At 40.8% G+C, this 15,990-nt stretch overlaps 2 long non-coding RNA genes across 2 annotated transcripts; both read right to left on the bottom strand.

Annotated features, from left to right (window-relative positions):
* Positions 1-9,741: 9,741 nt before the first annotated feature.
* On the bottom strand, positions 9,742-10,636 carry LOC129738713 (uncharacterized). Its single transcript, XR_008735610.1, has 5 exons — positions 10,421-10,636; positions 10,253-10,358; positions 10,128-10,195; positions 10,008-10,072; positions 9,742-9,951 (listed from the first exon to the last, which is right to left on the bottom strand). It is a non-coding gene; the product is annotated as an uncharacterized LOC129738713 (long non-coding RNA).
* A 2,226-nt stretch (positions 10,637-12,862) lies between these two features.
* On the bottom strand, positions 12,863-13,796 carry LOC129738712 (uncharacterized). Its single transcript, XR_008735609.1, has 5 exons — positions 13,581-13,796; positions 13,413-13,518; positions 13,288-13,355; positions 13,168-13,232; positions 12,863-13,111 (listed from the first exon to the last, which is right to left on the bottom strand). It is a non-coding gene; the product is annotated as an uncharacterized LOC129738712 (long non-coding RNA).
* Positions 13,797-15,990: the final 2,194 nt, after the last annotated feature.

The following is a 15,990-nucleotide window of genomic DNA, read 5'->3' on the forward strand; positions in this document are numbered from 1 at the left end:
CCGAAAACTGAAGAAGCACAGCCCCCAAAGCCACTGGTGAGGCGTCCGCGATCACACGAGTTGGTAGGTTATTGTCAAAATAGTGAAGATGTTTTATTTCCGATATCATCGTCTTTATCTTTTCAAAAGCCTCACAATGCTTGTCCCGCCATTCGAAAGAAACGTCCTTACGTATCAATTCTCGAAGAGGAGCTGTTACGGTTGCCAGATCAGGTAGGAATCGACCGACATAGGTGACCATACCCAGGAAGCTACGACGTTCCTCAGCGTTGACCGGAGTCCTGAACGATTTAAGAACTTCCGTTTTCCCTTCATCCGGCCGAACTCCTGAACTGGAGAGGTGATATCCAATGAACATTATCTCTGTGACTTTAAACACGCATTTGCTTTGGTTTAGCAAGACCCCCCGCGATTTCAAAGCCTTCAGTACTTTGTCTGGTGCTTCGTCGTGGGTTTGTTCGTCCTCCCCGAACACCAAAACATCATCAATGTAGTTGACAGTGTTTCCGCAGTCCGCCAAAATCTGCTCCATGATTTTTTGGAACATCTCTGGCGCACATGAGATGCCAAACATCAATCGCTTATATCGGTAGACTCCTTTGTGGGTGATAAAGGTGGTAATGTACCTGCAGGGAGGAGACCATGACCATATTGGTTAAAACCCTCTAAAAATAAACAAAATAGAATAGAGTAGTACCTGCAGGACTCATCAAGCTCCACTTGATGGAAAGCATCTTTAACATCGAGCCGACTGAAAAACTTTGCCTTCTTCAGCCGTGGCAAGAAGTCTTCAAATGTCGGCATGAGGTGATTCTCTCGTTGAATTGCTTCGTTCGCGCGTCGCATGTCAACGCATAGGCGTAGATCGCCGTTGTCTTTAACAATGGCCACGAGAGGTGACACCCATTGGCTGTATTCATTAACCATCTCTATAATATCTGACTTCAGCAGACCGTCAAGTTTTTCCTCGATTTTAGTTAGCAGTGCTAACGGCGGGCGGCGCGCGTGTTGTGCGATCGGCGAAACATGCTTGTTGATCGGAATAACCAACTTGACTCCTTTTATCTTAGGGAACGTTCTAATATTCCCTTCAATTAAGTTGACAACCGAGGAGTGAGTGCTGGGAAGTCCGATAATCAACACTCCTAGTGCTTTCGCACTCTCTTTGCCCAAAATCGCCTGTGATCCCGCTTCCACGACGTAGAACGTCGCATCCGTTTTCAGCTCTTTCCCGGAGTCATTAACCGATACTGCAGCCTCAAATACCATAATCACTTTGAGTGGATCGGCATTTTGTCCATACGGCCGGAAAGTCAGATGACACTTATCACGCGGATTGTTCATCTCCAATCCTTGACGAAGCAATCGCTGCCATGTATGTTCGTCGATCAGATTTTTCGCTGAACCCGAGTCGATCATCATCTCGACCAAGATTCCGCCCAATCGAACCGGGATTATCTCCTCTCTATCGCCGATGGTATAAATGAAGCTTTGGCAACCCTCCGCTTGAGAGTAACTTCCGCCCGAATGATCGATGGCATTAACACGCCGCCTTTTTGGCTCGTTGTTTGGTGTTCCGGCATGCCGTTTACCGTGACTCGTCACCGATCTGCAGCGCTTTGCGAAATGACCTTCTTTTCCGCATTTGTCACACGTTTTTTTTCTTGCAGGACAGGCCGCATCATTTGCGAAATGTCCTCTCCACCCGCAACGAGAGCACTCCAAGAAAGTAGTTGATCCGGATTGTGATGAAACTTGCAGCTTATTAACGTTTTCGTTCACTGTGGAGGCGGTGGATGACATTTGCGTTGCTTGATATTTCACCGAGGAATATGAATTTACCATCTTTGTGAGTTCCGAAAGAGTCAAGTTTTCCTTCTGGAGTAATTTCTCCTTCAGCTCGGAAGGAGCCAGAAGAATAAGCTTATCAATGACGCTGATTTGTGTGCTTTCTTCCTTAGTGCTTCCGAAGTTGCACTTTGTAGCCTGTTCGGTTGCTCTCAACCAGAGATGCCATTCTCTACCGAGAAAAACGGAGAACGGAGAAAAAAACACCCCCGTGCGATAGTTGCAAATCACCCGGGTGAGATTTTTCGATCCTCTCCACACATTATTCGCACCCCGGTTTCGAAAGCCACACACACCTTAGTTCAATAGCTCCGGCGTGTGAGGATTTGTCACTGTAGAGCACCCCGGTGAAAACACAGAACCGACTAGTTGAAGCCACCAAAAAGCAAAGACAAAAACAAACACGACGGTGTGCATAATAATAGCATCAACAACGACGAATGTTTCGGGCGAGTGGTTCAGCTTCGTATGTGTTGGTAAACGCAACAAGCCAAGCCAGCTGCCGTCGCTGTCGCTCTCCGTGGTGAAAACATTTTTTCACTGTAGTGTGCGTTAGCTCTGTCGTGTTGATTTACAGATTCTCTACAGAGGTTCGGCTAAAAATCTCTGCGGTGCGTTTCAGAGAATCTCTACCGAGAATCGAAAACCGAGCACGTGGGTGATTCTCGTAAGAGAAATTGCAAGCCTACTCTCAACAAAAACTTTTCAAGCGATTCCCCTTCGTTAGGGTTAAGCGTCCAAAACATGTACCGCTCGAAAGTTTCATGATGTTGTGGGGCGAAGTAATCATCCAGTTTGCTGATAGCCACGTCAAATGGTTTTATGCTCTTCTCGGCGTCCTCCTCTACATCTGCTCCCGGCAAAGTCCCAAACACCTCCTGCACATCTGGACCGGCCTTGGCCAGAAAAATGTACTTCAATTTTGTTTGATTCTTTTCCTCGTTTGCCAGAGCGATGTATTGAAAATTCCTCTTGTACTTAAGCCATTCGTCACGAACTCGGCTACCTTGTAGACTCTTGAAATTGAACGGTGGCACGTTAAATCTATCCATTCTGATCGACTGCAATAAAAAAGTTTTATGATGCTTCTGCTCAACCACATCATCAACCCCATACGAACCGTTCAATTGGTTTTGGTTTAAATGACCTCCACACCCGTTTTCGTTTTCGTCTCACGGCTTCCAGAGCCACCACAGTTTTCACCGTGTTCGTTTTTCCGTACGGTTTCGAAAACCACCACAAGCTACCTGTGTTCAACGATTTCCGGCTTCGAAAGCCTTCACAGCCGTGCTGTGCTCGACGTAAAGCCCCCGGGGCCACCACAGTGAACTGTGTTCGTAGTTTCGGCTTCGTAAGCCACCGCAGTTTAACTGCGTTCACTTCTCCTGTAGCATGTAAACAAAGCATAACCTCAATTACGATACATTTTCCTCCCTAAACATTTCACTTACCCGAATGTGAATTAACTGCACCGTGAGGATCCAAACCTCGTCGCCAATTTGTAGTACCCACAGGAAATCTCGGATATATATTCACAACGTTTATTCATAGAACGAATTACAACTTATATTTCCACTTGTGCACCAGTAACGATACGTGGCAATCCACCTGCGTAGTTTTATTATTCTTCACTCTCTGTCACTGCTCCCGACTTACACGGTGATTGGGAATCACTCCCCAGCAAACCATTAAGCACTGTTATAAGCCTCAGAAGAGACGAATAACAGCATTCCAGTGCCAATCAGATGTAAATAATGTTTACAAATGCCAATAGGCCATGTCACACTCGAATGTCAAACAAGCCTGATATAAGCTAAGAAGGCCGGTGAAAATGCCTTTAACGGGCTTTGTGGGTGGCATTTCCGAAAAAATGTAAACAAAAAATGATGAATGCAAAAAAAAATAACAACGATCTTCTATCCAGCTGTCTATTCAGTCAGTGATAAGTTTGTGCCGGTTGAAAATTATTTTCGAAGAACGAAGGAAAAAAATACCTTCTAATAAACGGTTTGAGATGATTGCGAGCTCCTCTATCTGCTGCCTCCGGCGGACGACCGGTGAATCGCCCTTGAAGTTGTGGAAAATTCGCGGGGACCTTGAAGCAAGCACAAGGAAGGTACAATTGGATCCGCTCGAAGGAAATCTGCAGTGTTTGGACCCTGGACCCTGGACCCTGTCTCTGAGAGTACCGCGCAATTTGCCTTGAAGAAGCGCAGATAGTTTTCTGAGTGATTTTTTGTTTTCAAAGTGAAATTTTCGTTATGACCTGTTATACCATAGTTGTCGAATTGTGATTATTTTAAGCTTTAAAATGCATGTTCTGTGTAAACCATGTTCATATTCTGTGTAAAATAATAAAAATTTCAAAACAACAACTGCCGGTTTTTTCTTTCTCCGTTGGCATTTAGAAGCATCATGCTTAAGCTTCAGCTTAAGTATGGTAAATTTTTCAAGTTTGATACATGGCTGGGATGGTTCATGAAGCAAAGACGTTGACAAAAGCGATATCAGGAGTTCGATTCCCCATTCCAACAGCAGTATTTCGTTCTAAAAAAAAACAGCTGAGAAGGGAGAGGAGGGAAAGATAGAAAATGGAAAAAGCTCAAGGTGGGAAAAAGACAGAAAACGTAAACAACTTTTAATTTTTGTTTTTTTTTTCATTCCAGTGGGTTGTACCCACTGGCAAAATATTTTGACATTTCCTCATAGGTCGTAAATCGGTCGAATTGCAGGCCAAACCTGGCTTTTAATCAGCCCTTGAGTGGAATTGAGAGCTCTTTAGCTCTGTCAGGCCTTTTCTATATCCAACTATAATGCCAACTAAGAGCCATTTATCAGGGCTTATTGGTTACTTGGGTCATTATCGCTATCAAGTTAACCTTCGAGGGGCTGGTCGTTAAGGCTGCCACAATATGTATATTATTTTATATTCAAAAGAGATAGATCTAATTAAATATGTTAGCATGAATCATATGTAAGAACATGATCTCAATATCTGGAGTAATAATTTTTTTATGGTTCTTATATGATCATAGAGATATAACATGTCGATGAAATTAGCGAACACATTAAAAAACTTTGTTCTGAAAGAATCGACTTGCCTGGCACCACTGTCCACAGACGAAAAGTTTACGCTCGGGAATCCGGATCGCGATGCATTTTAGCCGTCCGGTTTTGCTCGATTTGATAAATTCATCCCCAAAAGTATGGTGTAAAATCTATAAACCGCGAAACATAAATTGCAAAACATTAGGTGAGTTGTATAAATTTCCATTATTTTCAGTTGTTTTCACCGTATCTCGCGTACCTATTTCATTTTCAGAAACCCATCGACTACACCTCGAGGAAATGGCGGCTGGAAACTCGCCCCGCTGGGGGGAAATTTTGCATTCCAGCAACGAATCAATCAAGTGCGTCCGGCCGGTCCAGCCTGGCTGGTGGTGTTTAAAGCTCCTTCGATCAGCCCCGTTGGCCTCGCGTGCAGAATATTCCAAAAGAAAAGGAACTTTGCAATGGAACCAATCGGATCTCAACCATCATCGCATTTCTCGCACCGGGAGTGTATTAAATGGCCCTACATTGCCAATTGCCTTTTCACGAGGATATGGTATTAATATTGTATGTGATGTTTGAAATTGTGAAAACACAACGAAAAAATCAATAAAAAGTGTTGTTTTCAAAACCTTAGATTCCGTGTTTTCATTTAGCAAAAGGAAAACAAAAAATTTATGCATGTATGCGTGCTTTATTAGACGTACGGTTTAGAGGAAAGTCTGAATATAGTTGGAAGAACGCTATGACAGATCGTTAAAAACCATTTCTGTAAACATTTCGTTATAGCAGAACATTAAGAAAAACTATAACAGTTATAGTTCGATGAATGGGATACGTTTTCAATAAGCAGATTTTGGATCTTAACCTAACTGTAAGTAGAATAGTTTTTCCATACAACGATTTTAACAGTTTTTAACAGTTACATAACCTAACAACATATTTAAAATAAAGTCAATTCGGAATTCACGATTCAAGTTATGTATTTTACGATTTCGACTATCGTTTGCTAAAAGTTTTTTTACGCTTCGTCAAATCGTCGTTTGACTATTCAGAAAATCGTTTGGTAACAATCCTCATTTATGCGGGCGAGGAAAACCACCCTATGTTCCAGTGAGAGATTTGCTGGCTGTCGTGGACTTGGACTACATGTTCGAAATAAACCTTTTCCTAAAAGCTATTGATCTTCGTCTATAATTCTTTTTTATTTTCATATTTCCCTATCTATCTTCTTGTTTCTTTTAAAGTGAACTAGATGTAAGCACACAATTGTAATAAAAAAAAGGTGTCTGGCTCCTTATACCGCCCGGTGCACGAAAGAGTGTGTATCCCAAAACCGGTCCGCTGAAATGAGCAAAACCGGGCCGCATATACTCACTTATTGGTGCGTTTGCTCTAACGAAAAGTAACAGTGAAATTTTGCTAAGTAGAGCCCCGAAAGTTTTGTGTGTACTGTTTTGTAGAGTCTTGCAGTTGTAAAAGTTGTTGCGATTCATCTCAGTGTACAACACTTGTAATGATCCATTAGGAAACCCCTCGGTTGTCAAAGTGTTTCTCTGTATGTGTAATTGGGATTGGGCCTGCTAAAAAGAATAAAGCCTGCTCTTTACTCTTACACAGATTTCCATAAGAATGACAGCTAATCGGAGTGAAATTGGAGTGAAGGCTATTTCTCTCTCTGTTTAGCACACGAGAAATCGTATACCGGGACCGCGAGCGCGCCCATCGCCCATCGATTTGCGGGGACGACCAACTACCAACCAAGGTGGGTATATATTCAGGAGGTGTTCCCGAATAACGAATTCCCGATTCAGCCATTTTGGCTATGTAGGCTATGCAACTATGCGGAACTCATGAAGTTTGTTTACCAACAAACCCCAGAAAAGCTGAGCAAAAAATAAACAAACTCATTGAGAGCCCCGCTCACTTCTCGCCTACTTACTGTGAAAGTCGGAGAACCTAGTGTATCTAAGAACCTTGCTACCAACCAAGCCGAATGATAATCGCTCTCTTTGACGGCAACCACGAAGCAGGACGGACGTGTTTGGCTACAACTGCGTACCACGAGGTTCTACATGTTTGTGAAACAGTTCCTCCATATAAGTGTTTTAACCGTTTTTAACAATTATATAAGTTGGTTTTGAGTTCTTCCGAACTCAGGCTCACGTCATCAACAATTACATAACCTAACGACATATTAAAAATACTGTGAATTCAGATTTCACGGTTCAACTAAAGTATTTCACAGTTTGAATAATCGTTAGCTTAAAGTTTTTTTACGCTTCATTCAATAGTCGTTGACTATTTAAGAAATCGTTTGGATACAATCCTTATTTATGCGGGGAACGCTTTAGGTCACAGTTTGAGTTTGTTTATACTTTTCACATGAACATCACCTTTTAAATTAACGTATATGTTTCGTTTTGATCGCTCTTTGGAAATGTGGCAAACAAGGTTTAACCAAATTTCTACGATAACATTAGCAGTCACTCCCAACAAACATTTTTTGCTGAACAACCGCTGAAACATTGTTTAGTTCTAATTTTAAATCAGCTATCTTGCTGAAAGAAGGCAACCCAAATTCAGAGAGAAGCTGCTGTTCAGCCCTTAAACATCGAGATCTGGAGAAATTAATCAGCGAAGATGACATGAAACCGCATGAAACGTCAATTGACGGAGCAACAAAAAAAAAAAAAAAAGAATGTTGACCGATTGTATGTCCAATGTTTGCCAGCTGATTTTCCCCTCCCGTGTTATTTTTTCTTCATTTGAACTTGTCTCGAACTTTGAACCTACGACTTGTTGGTCTCATGCCGCAGAAGGCAGAACCAACCATGCATTCTGCGAAGGAACAGAAAAGTGTCGCTCTTAAGCGACCAAAATATTTCTCAACCAAGGTCAATTTCATATGAATAAATTGAAATTGCTACTAGAATTAAAATGTAAATTTTCCGGCAAGGCCATTTTATCATGCAAAATGAGAAATTTCGAATCATTAGACGATTCACAAGATAATTATTTTGATTCGTCATGAATAACAAAAAGTTTGATATTGCTGAAAAACGCTTTCGAAGCTACCCTTGTACAGCTGACGGCTGTCAAATTTGAAGGTGTCAAAAATGGTTGGACAAAAGCTGAACGAGTTATTCTTCAGCCAATTTTCCCCTACTTTCTATTGGCTGAAATAAAACTTCCTTATACGCTGAAACAGCGCTGAAATATTTCTTTCTTCAGCAAGAAAGCTGAAACAGCAATCAGCACCTCAAAACAGCATACGATCAGAGAATTGGCGTTTTTAATCAGCAAAAATGTTTGTTGGGCTGTTTCTGGATCAGTTGAGTTAACGTGTTGACTATTAAAGTTATGGTTTTTTCGTATGCGGGCGGTTACTGCGGATAGTGCGACTTCTAAATCTTCCCTGCTGCAAACCAGAAAATCTGTCCCGTTCAACCCACAAGCTGAAACATGATAACACCTTTAAATAACTTGTTGAAGTTCTTTTTGCTTCTCTCCCGGCTAGCAATGGGGGAGGAAACACAAATCACTAACATTCATAAAATTACGCCACAAAACAAAACCAAAACAAATTTGTTGCTTATCATCTATTTTCATCATTGCTTAATTCTGCTTATTTTCTCAGACCACTGATGAACTGATGTACAAGCTAAGCCTTGAAACGTGTGTAAAGTTCCAACGACCGTTTTCAATCAATTTTATGTGTTTTGGTTGAGCCACCAGATGTCTCCAAGGACACTAGAGAGAACTGTCAAGAAGAAAATTAAATGTAAACAAAACAAAATATCAAACTTTTAGTCAATTATGAAAAGGTCGTATTACTATTTGACGAGTTGCGAGCAAATTGGTGTTGAAGATTCGTTACACATTTATGATTTGCATTATCAAAATTTTTAGCAAAGCTTTTTTTCTAATTGCTTCAAACTAGCATGAAGCTCTTAATATAAACAGATATGATGCGTGAAAATGCCCGCTCAGAGAAGCCTAGAATCGGTATTTCTTCGTTGAGTTGTTAATTTTAAGCTCAACTGGATAAAATAACTGGTTCGTCTGGCTTGTCCGAAGTTCTTGATTAGTCTATTTTTAGTAAAAATAATGAAGCAAAATGAAACAGGCAAATTTACCTTTTTGTGAATATATTGAAGCCGTCCATTCTACTACGATGTTAATTTATTTATTTTTGAGATTATATACGATTGTGTTCTTTCAAGAATGAGGAACTTCAAAAGTTTATTCAGCTTGTTTAAATGATAGCATTTGAAATTTTGCACTGGTTTCTGGAATATTATAATTCAAGCTTATACATCTCTTTGTTATTTCGGCAGTCTCTGAAGTTAAAAAAATATGATGATGCTATTTTCCTCAGCTTAAAATTATTCGTGGTTGATCTAATTTTAAAGAATAATTGTTCTTATTGTATTTAAATTTTCATTTTTGAATTCAAACACCATTGCGTCCTTCCGAGAAATTGTTACATTTAAAAGAGCTATCTAGATACAGTGCCATCTATTGCGCCGTTCAAAAAATAGAAATCTATCAATAGATGGCATTGTTTTTCGTCATTTTTTAACGGCTTCTTTAAAATAGAGCACTGGAAATTTTACACAAGTTTCTGAAGATTTTTTGTTCGAGCTTGTACATCTGTTCATCTGTGCTCAGACCACATGTTATCGCCTTCTCTTTCTCCTTCTTCTTCTCCTGCTCATCGTCATTCTCTTCTTCTTCTTCCATTCTGCTTCTACTCTTCTTCTTCTTCTTCCTTCCGCTCTCGTTCTTCTTCTTTCTTTACTGCTGCTTCTTCTTCTTGCTTGGCTGCTTCTTATTACTTCTTCTCACTTTGCTACAGCTTCTTCTTTTTTTCTTCTGACTAGCGCTAGTACTTACATGTTTCTTATTCTTCTTCACCTTTTCTTACTTGCAGCGACCTCAATGTCATCAGATGACCAGGAGTTGAGCACCACCGGCAGCAGCTTCAGCTTCCGGGAGAAGACGGCACTAGTCCTCGGACGACACAATTTTCAGCTCCGGAAAAAGACCCTTAAATAAACATTCATCACCAACTTTGCCTTCTTTTAATCATCTGTCGTACTCACCCTATTTGGGGCCTGGGAGTGGTTGAGGCTTTGCTCTTCAGGCTGGTATGCTCACGCTCGTATGCCTATGGTAAACAAAGTTTTAGCCTGTGCACTACTATGCTGGAACTCCAATCTTACCAGTTTCTATTTGCTCGTCCGAAAGGTGTGGCTTCACCCAATAACAGTCATCTAATTATGTCGGCTCTCTGGAAAAGTGGCTCGTATGTGGTATGTTGTTTACAGGCTAATTAACTAGTATTTACCACAATCCGACCCTTTCGCACGATCCTTTTGGCCCTGTGGATTCCTTCGATCGCTGGTTCTTCTGCTGGTTCATCCAACTTTAACTCCCGAAGAATCTTTGCAGTGCTATTGGGATTAGAATGGCAAAGTTGGATCGTGTCCGTTGATCAACAGCAACAACAACTAACCTTCCAAGGGAACGGCTTCCTGTGCCACAAGGTTTGGCCTCGCTCTGGAAAACTGCACCGTTTATATCTTCCGGGGAACAGCCGAACTCACGGGAAATAGCAGCACACTCGCGCAAAATCGACGGAAAAATGCGATGGCGACCAGGATGATGACTAATTGTTAATTTCGTCTTGTTATTATTTTCAGCTGCTGGACGATGATGACAGGTACACGCAACGAATATTTTAGCCATCAATTGTAAAGTTTGCTCAAATGATGAAGATGACAGGTACACGCAGATAATAATTTAACAACAAATACGTTAAACAAACTCAAATGCTACACAACCCCATTGTCACGGAAAAATTTTTCATGAGCGACGGCTAGGAGCTCATTAAAAATTTATAAAAACTTCTTATATCACAGGAAGCTGACTAGAGACGCACAAGGCAACCAAGATGGAGCAGACCTCCGCACGGACAACAACGTGCACCACAAATCACAAATAACGCAGGCCTATAGCCCGCCAGATCTCAAATGTTATATTACCCTAACATTTCACAACAAAACCTAGCTATACGCCAACCAGGTTTGGCAAAAAACAGGTCCCTATGTGCGTTTTATCTCTAAGTCTAATTCACGTGACAATGGTACATTAACATCAGATCACAAACCGTTAAAAACAAAAGGCTTAGATCTAACAAATTAAAATAAATTAACAGAAAAAACGTTCAACTTATTGCTAACATTGAACGAATTAAAATCAGACTGTTTTGGTGATGGTTAAAATAGTTACAGTGTGCTGAGTAAGGAAGCATTACCAACCAACCTCGCCATGAGCCCAGAAGAGGAGTTTTACCGCGCTCCCAATTCGCGTTACTTTTGATCGGTGATTTCATGGCGATCCTCAGATTACACTGTAACATATTGACGAAACGACATTAATTTGAGACTAAAATGACATGATTGGATACGATGACACTAGTACGGTATGCTCACCAGCTGCGCTCGATTTGTCACGATCGGCTAACGGATATTGCTCGATTTGTGGGAATTGTCAACAGGATGGTAGTTTCACTGGTTGTTCATAGCTGTTTTGCACAGTTTGTCTCGTTCTGGCAACGGCGTATCAGCGCGCGGCATAATACGACCAGTTTCTCTCGCTCTGGCAAACGGGAGAGCCTGTGGGCTGTAACGGTAGGTGTCTGGTTTGTCACGATCCAGTAACGGCGTGCAAGCGCGCTTTAGCACGGTAAGTTTCTCTCGATCTTACTAACGGCAAGCCTTCAAGTAGGCCTATGGTGGCATTGTTGTCGCAATTCGTGGTCGTTGAGTGTACAACAGTGCACATATTGACGCTCAGACGAAAATTGGCTAGAAATCGCCGAAATGGACTTGATCGGTAGTGTGGTTTGCGTTGTCCAAACGTTGACCTCCTTTTACTGAGGAGCATGTCGAGTAAATTCTGTCTCACCACTATTCTGCTTCCGGTTTTCTCCTACGTTGTCAGAGTTCTCATGCTGCAGTGACTCGTGGAGATGTTGAGCAGCGAATGTTACGTGCTTCCGCGACGGGGAGGCCTCATCCCTTCGGCGAAGACGCATATCAGCTCTAATCCGGTTCGGTGTCGTTTTAGGTTTCCGCGATGCGTGTGTTGATGATAACGTACTACCTTTGTTGACTACCTGTGGTAATGGTCATAGCTAGAGTGATACGAGGCGATGGCAAGAAATGAACTTGCTAACTGCACTCGTAGGTGGCACGATTTTTCCCGATCGGCAAACGGTGTTTTGGGCGCGTTGAGCGTTGTAGTACACAGGTAGATTATGTTCTGTGTCATAGCTGGAACTGTTACTCGATGATATTAACCAATTTCTTCGAGTCGAATCATTTTGATTTTTAAGAGAGCCTTCTAGGAAAATTTTTCATCAAAAATGAGTTAATTTTCCTTTTAAAATTAAAAATAAATGCTAAATCTAAAACAGTTAACTTTTTGTGGGTATTGATGAGCGAAAACAAATAATATCAAATCCACAAATAACGAAACTTAGCATAAATCACCAAAACAAAACATAAATCTTAAGACTAGACTAAAATCAACAATAGAAAAATCTTAAAATAATTTTGCGGTAGCATAATTTCATGGGTTTTTTAGTTGGGCGCCAATGTTGAAGTTCTTTTTGCTTCTCTCCCGGCTAGCAATGGGGGAGGAAACACAAATCACTAACATTCATAAAATTACGCCACAAAACAAAACCAAAACAAATTTGTTGCTTATCATCTATTTTCATCATTGCTTAATTCTGCTTATTTTCTCAGACCACATGTTATCGCCTTCTCTTTCTCCTTCTTCTTCTCCTGCTCATCGTCATTCTCTTCTTCTTCTTCCATTCTGCTTCTTCCATTCTGCTTCTACTCTTCTTCTTCTTCTTCCTTCCGCTCTCGTTCTTCTTCTTTCTTTACTGCTGCTTCTTCTTCTTGCTTGGCTGCTTCTTATTACTTCTTCTCACTTTGCTACAGCTTCTTCTTTTTTTCTTCTGACTAGCGCTAGTACTTACATGTTTCTTATTCTTCTTCACCTTTTCTTACTTGCAGCGACCTCAATGTCATCAGATGACCAGGAGTTGAGCACCACCGGCAGCAGCTTCAGCTTCCGGGAGAAGACGGCACTAGTCCTCGGACGACACAATTTTCAGCTCCGGAAAAAGACCCTTAAATAAACATTCATCACCAACTTTGCCTTCTTTTAATCATCTGTCGTACTCACCCTATTTGGGGCCTGGGAGTGGTTGAGGCTTTGCTCTTCAGGCTGGTATGCTCACGCTCGTATGCCTATGGTAAACAAAGTTTTAGCCTGTGCACTACTATGCTGGAACTCCAATCTTACCAGTTTCTATTTGCTCGTCCGAAAGGTGTGGCTTCACCCAATAACAGTCATCTAATTATGTCGGCTCTCTGGAAAAGTGGCTCGTATGTGGTATGTTGTTTACAGGCTAATTAACTAGTATTTACCACAATCCGACCCTTTCGCACGATCCTTTTGGCCCTGTGGATTCCTTCGATCGCTGGTTCTTCTGCTGGTTCATCCAACTTTAACTCCCGAAGAATCTTTGCAGTGCTATTGGGATTAGAATGGCAAAGTTGGATCGTGTCCGTTGATCAACAGCAACAACAACTAACCTTCCAAGGGAACGGCTTCCTGTGCCACAAGGTTTGGCCTCGCTCTGGAAAACTGCACCGTTTATATCTTCCGGGGAACAGCCGAACTCACGGGAAATAGCAGCACACTCGCGCAAAATCGACGGAAAAATGCGATGGCGACCAGGATGATGACTAATTGTTAATTTCGTCTTGTTATTATTTTCAGCTGCTGGACGATGATGACAGGTACACGCAACGAATATTTTAGCCATCAATTGTAAAGTTTGCTCAAATGATGAAGATGACAGGTACACGCAGATAATAATTTAACAACAAATACGTTAAACAAACTCAAATGCTACAAACTTCTAGTCAGTGTTACCAGGAATATATTTGTGCCTTTTCCCAACCAAAAATTTTATTATTTCCGTTCGAAATCTTATTGTTTCCAAAATAAATTTTTCTGCGTGAGGAAGTTTCGCCCAATTGAATTTTATCAATTTTTTGAAAGTTTTAAGTAATTTTAAGATGAAACCGCGTTTGATAGGTAAAGTGCAACCACGTGAATCCGGAATGACCGTTAACTCGATTTGTTTACATTTGACAGTTTCGCCCTTTTGAAATGTTACGCTAGATTTTCTGTCTAATTTTTTGTTGTCAGATTTTGCAGGTTCGCAATACCGACGGCAGGTGGCGAACCTGAAAAATTTGACAAAAAATGCCCTGTAGGAAAAACGGTCCTGTTTAGCCCGATTTTATCGTATAGGAAATAGCGTGTTTTATTTTTAAGTTGGGTGGCATTTCCTAAGGCCGATGACATAGTGAGAGCGATGCGATGCAAATTGGCGAACGCGGCCAATGCGATCTCGATATAAAAATTCACGTAAGTTGCACTTGACGTTCATTGAAAAAAAATCCTATTAGGGAAGCGTTTGCTTTTTTTTTCTCGTACAAATTACGTGAAAATCAATTGGATAAAAACTATGTAGTTTTTCACGTAGCAGCAACGTGCAGATTATTTTGGGTGTACCCTTTCATTTGCACTGCAGTTAATCAAAAACAAACCGAATCAGCTGTTTTTTGACAGTAAACAACTGCATTTATGTTAGTGCGATGGAAACCGATAGAAACGAATCCTGCTCTCGGGCTTGATCCATTTCGATTGGTTTCGTTCGATTTCGATTGGCTTCATTGAACGTCAATTGGATTAGTTTCGACCTAAACTATAGTGATCCTTCATATAAGAGAAGCGACATCTGATCCCTCTTAAAATGAAATATGTGGCAACATCGCAGAAATATTGGACAAAAAAATTCCCAGCACTGTTTTCTGGCTCAATGTTCAAGCTCTAAAGTGAACGCTCCTTCAATCCAACAAAATATTAAGAGAAGCGACATCTGATCCCTCTTAAAATGAAATATGTGGCAACATCGCAGAAATCTTGGACAAAAAAATTCCCAGCACTGTTTTCTGGCTCAATGTTCAAGCTCTAAAGTGAACGCTCCTTCAATCCAACAAAATATTAAGAGAAGCGACATCTGATCCCTCTTAAAATGAAATATGTGGCAACATCGCAGAAATCTTGGACAAAAAAATTCCCAGCACTGTTTTCTGGCTCAATGTTCAAGCTCTAAAGTGAACGCTCCTTCAATCCAACAAAATATATTGTCGCTGAATCCCCAAACCGGAGTTATCGTCAATGAGCGCTGGCGACATTTACTGGCGACACTCACTGGCGACAAGTTATTATCAGGACGTGTACAACTTCGGGTGTGTTCTTATACCAAAGATTTTTTATTTCAAAGGAAAGTGCCGCAAAAACAAAAGATTTTTTCCTTTGGTTTTGGTATAAATAAAAAATCCTTTGGTTCAAATGCATTTTCCTCTGTTTCAAAGATTTTTTCTTTTGAAAAATCTTAGATTCAAAATATTAATGCTTTGATACAAAAACCAGTTTCATTTGATTTAAAGTTATTATCTTTACTCAAAGGTAATTTAGATATAGATTTAAAAGCATTTATTCATTGAACCATTTTCCATTTAATCCAATTGGAAGATTTTTACCCTGTTGTTTCGAAGTTCCTATTAGGAGTTTGAATAATAAAAAGATACAATTTTAGTTCTTAAATTCTTTTTTATTCACAAACACATAAAACACTGGTTCACTATAACCGAGTAGGGTCCTTGATATCGTTGACAAAGTTTCGCATTCTTCCGAAAGCCACTCCAGCTGCTGGCTGGTCCGACTGGTGATTGCCGTTGAAGATTGGGCCGAAAAAATACGACCGCGGGATTTGGGGAGGTGTTACTTTGCGCAGCTTTTTCCATGTTCGAGAGACTTGGACATCTATCCGTCAGCCGTGGTCCTGTAACTATACAAGCGTTTTAGAAAATCTTGAATTCACTAAAATATTCAGTATTTATTAACTTACACTTACCATTTTGCATC

The sequence above is a fragment of the Uranotaenia lowii genome, chromosome 1, assembly GCF_029784155.1.
Source record: "Uranotaenia lowii strain MFRU-FL chromosome 1, ASM2978415v1, whole genome shotgun sequence".
Lineage (NCBI taxonomy): Eukaryota > Metazoa > Arthropoda > Insecta > Diptera > Culicidae > Uranotaenia > Uranotaenia lowii.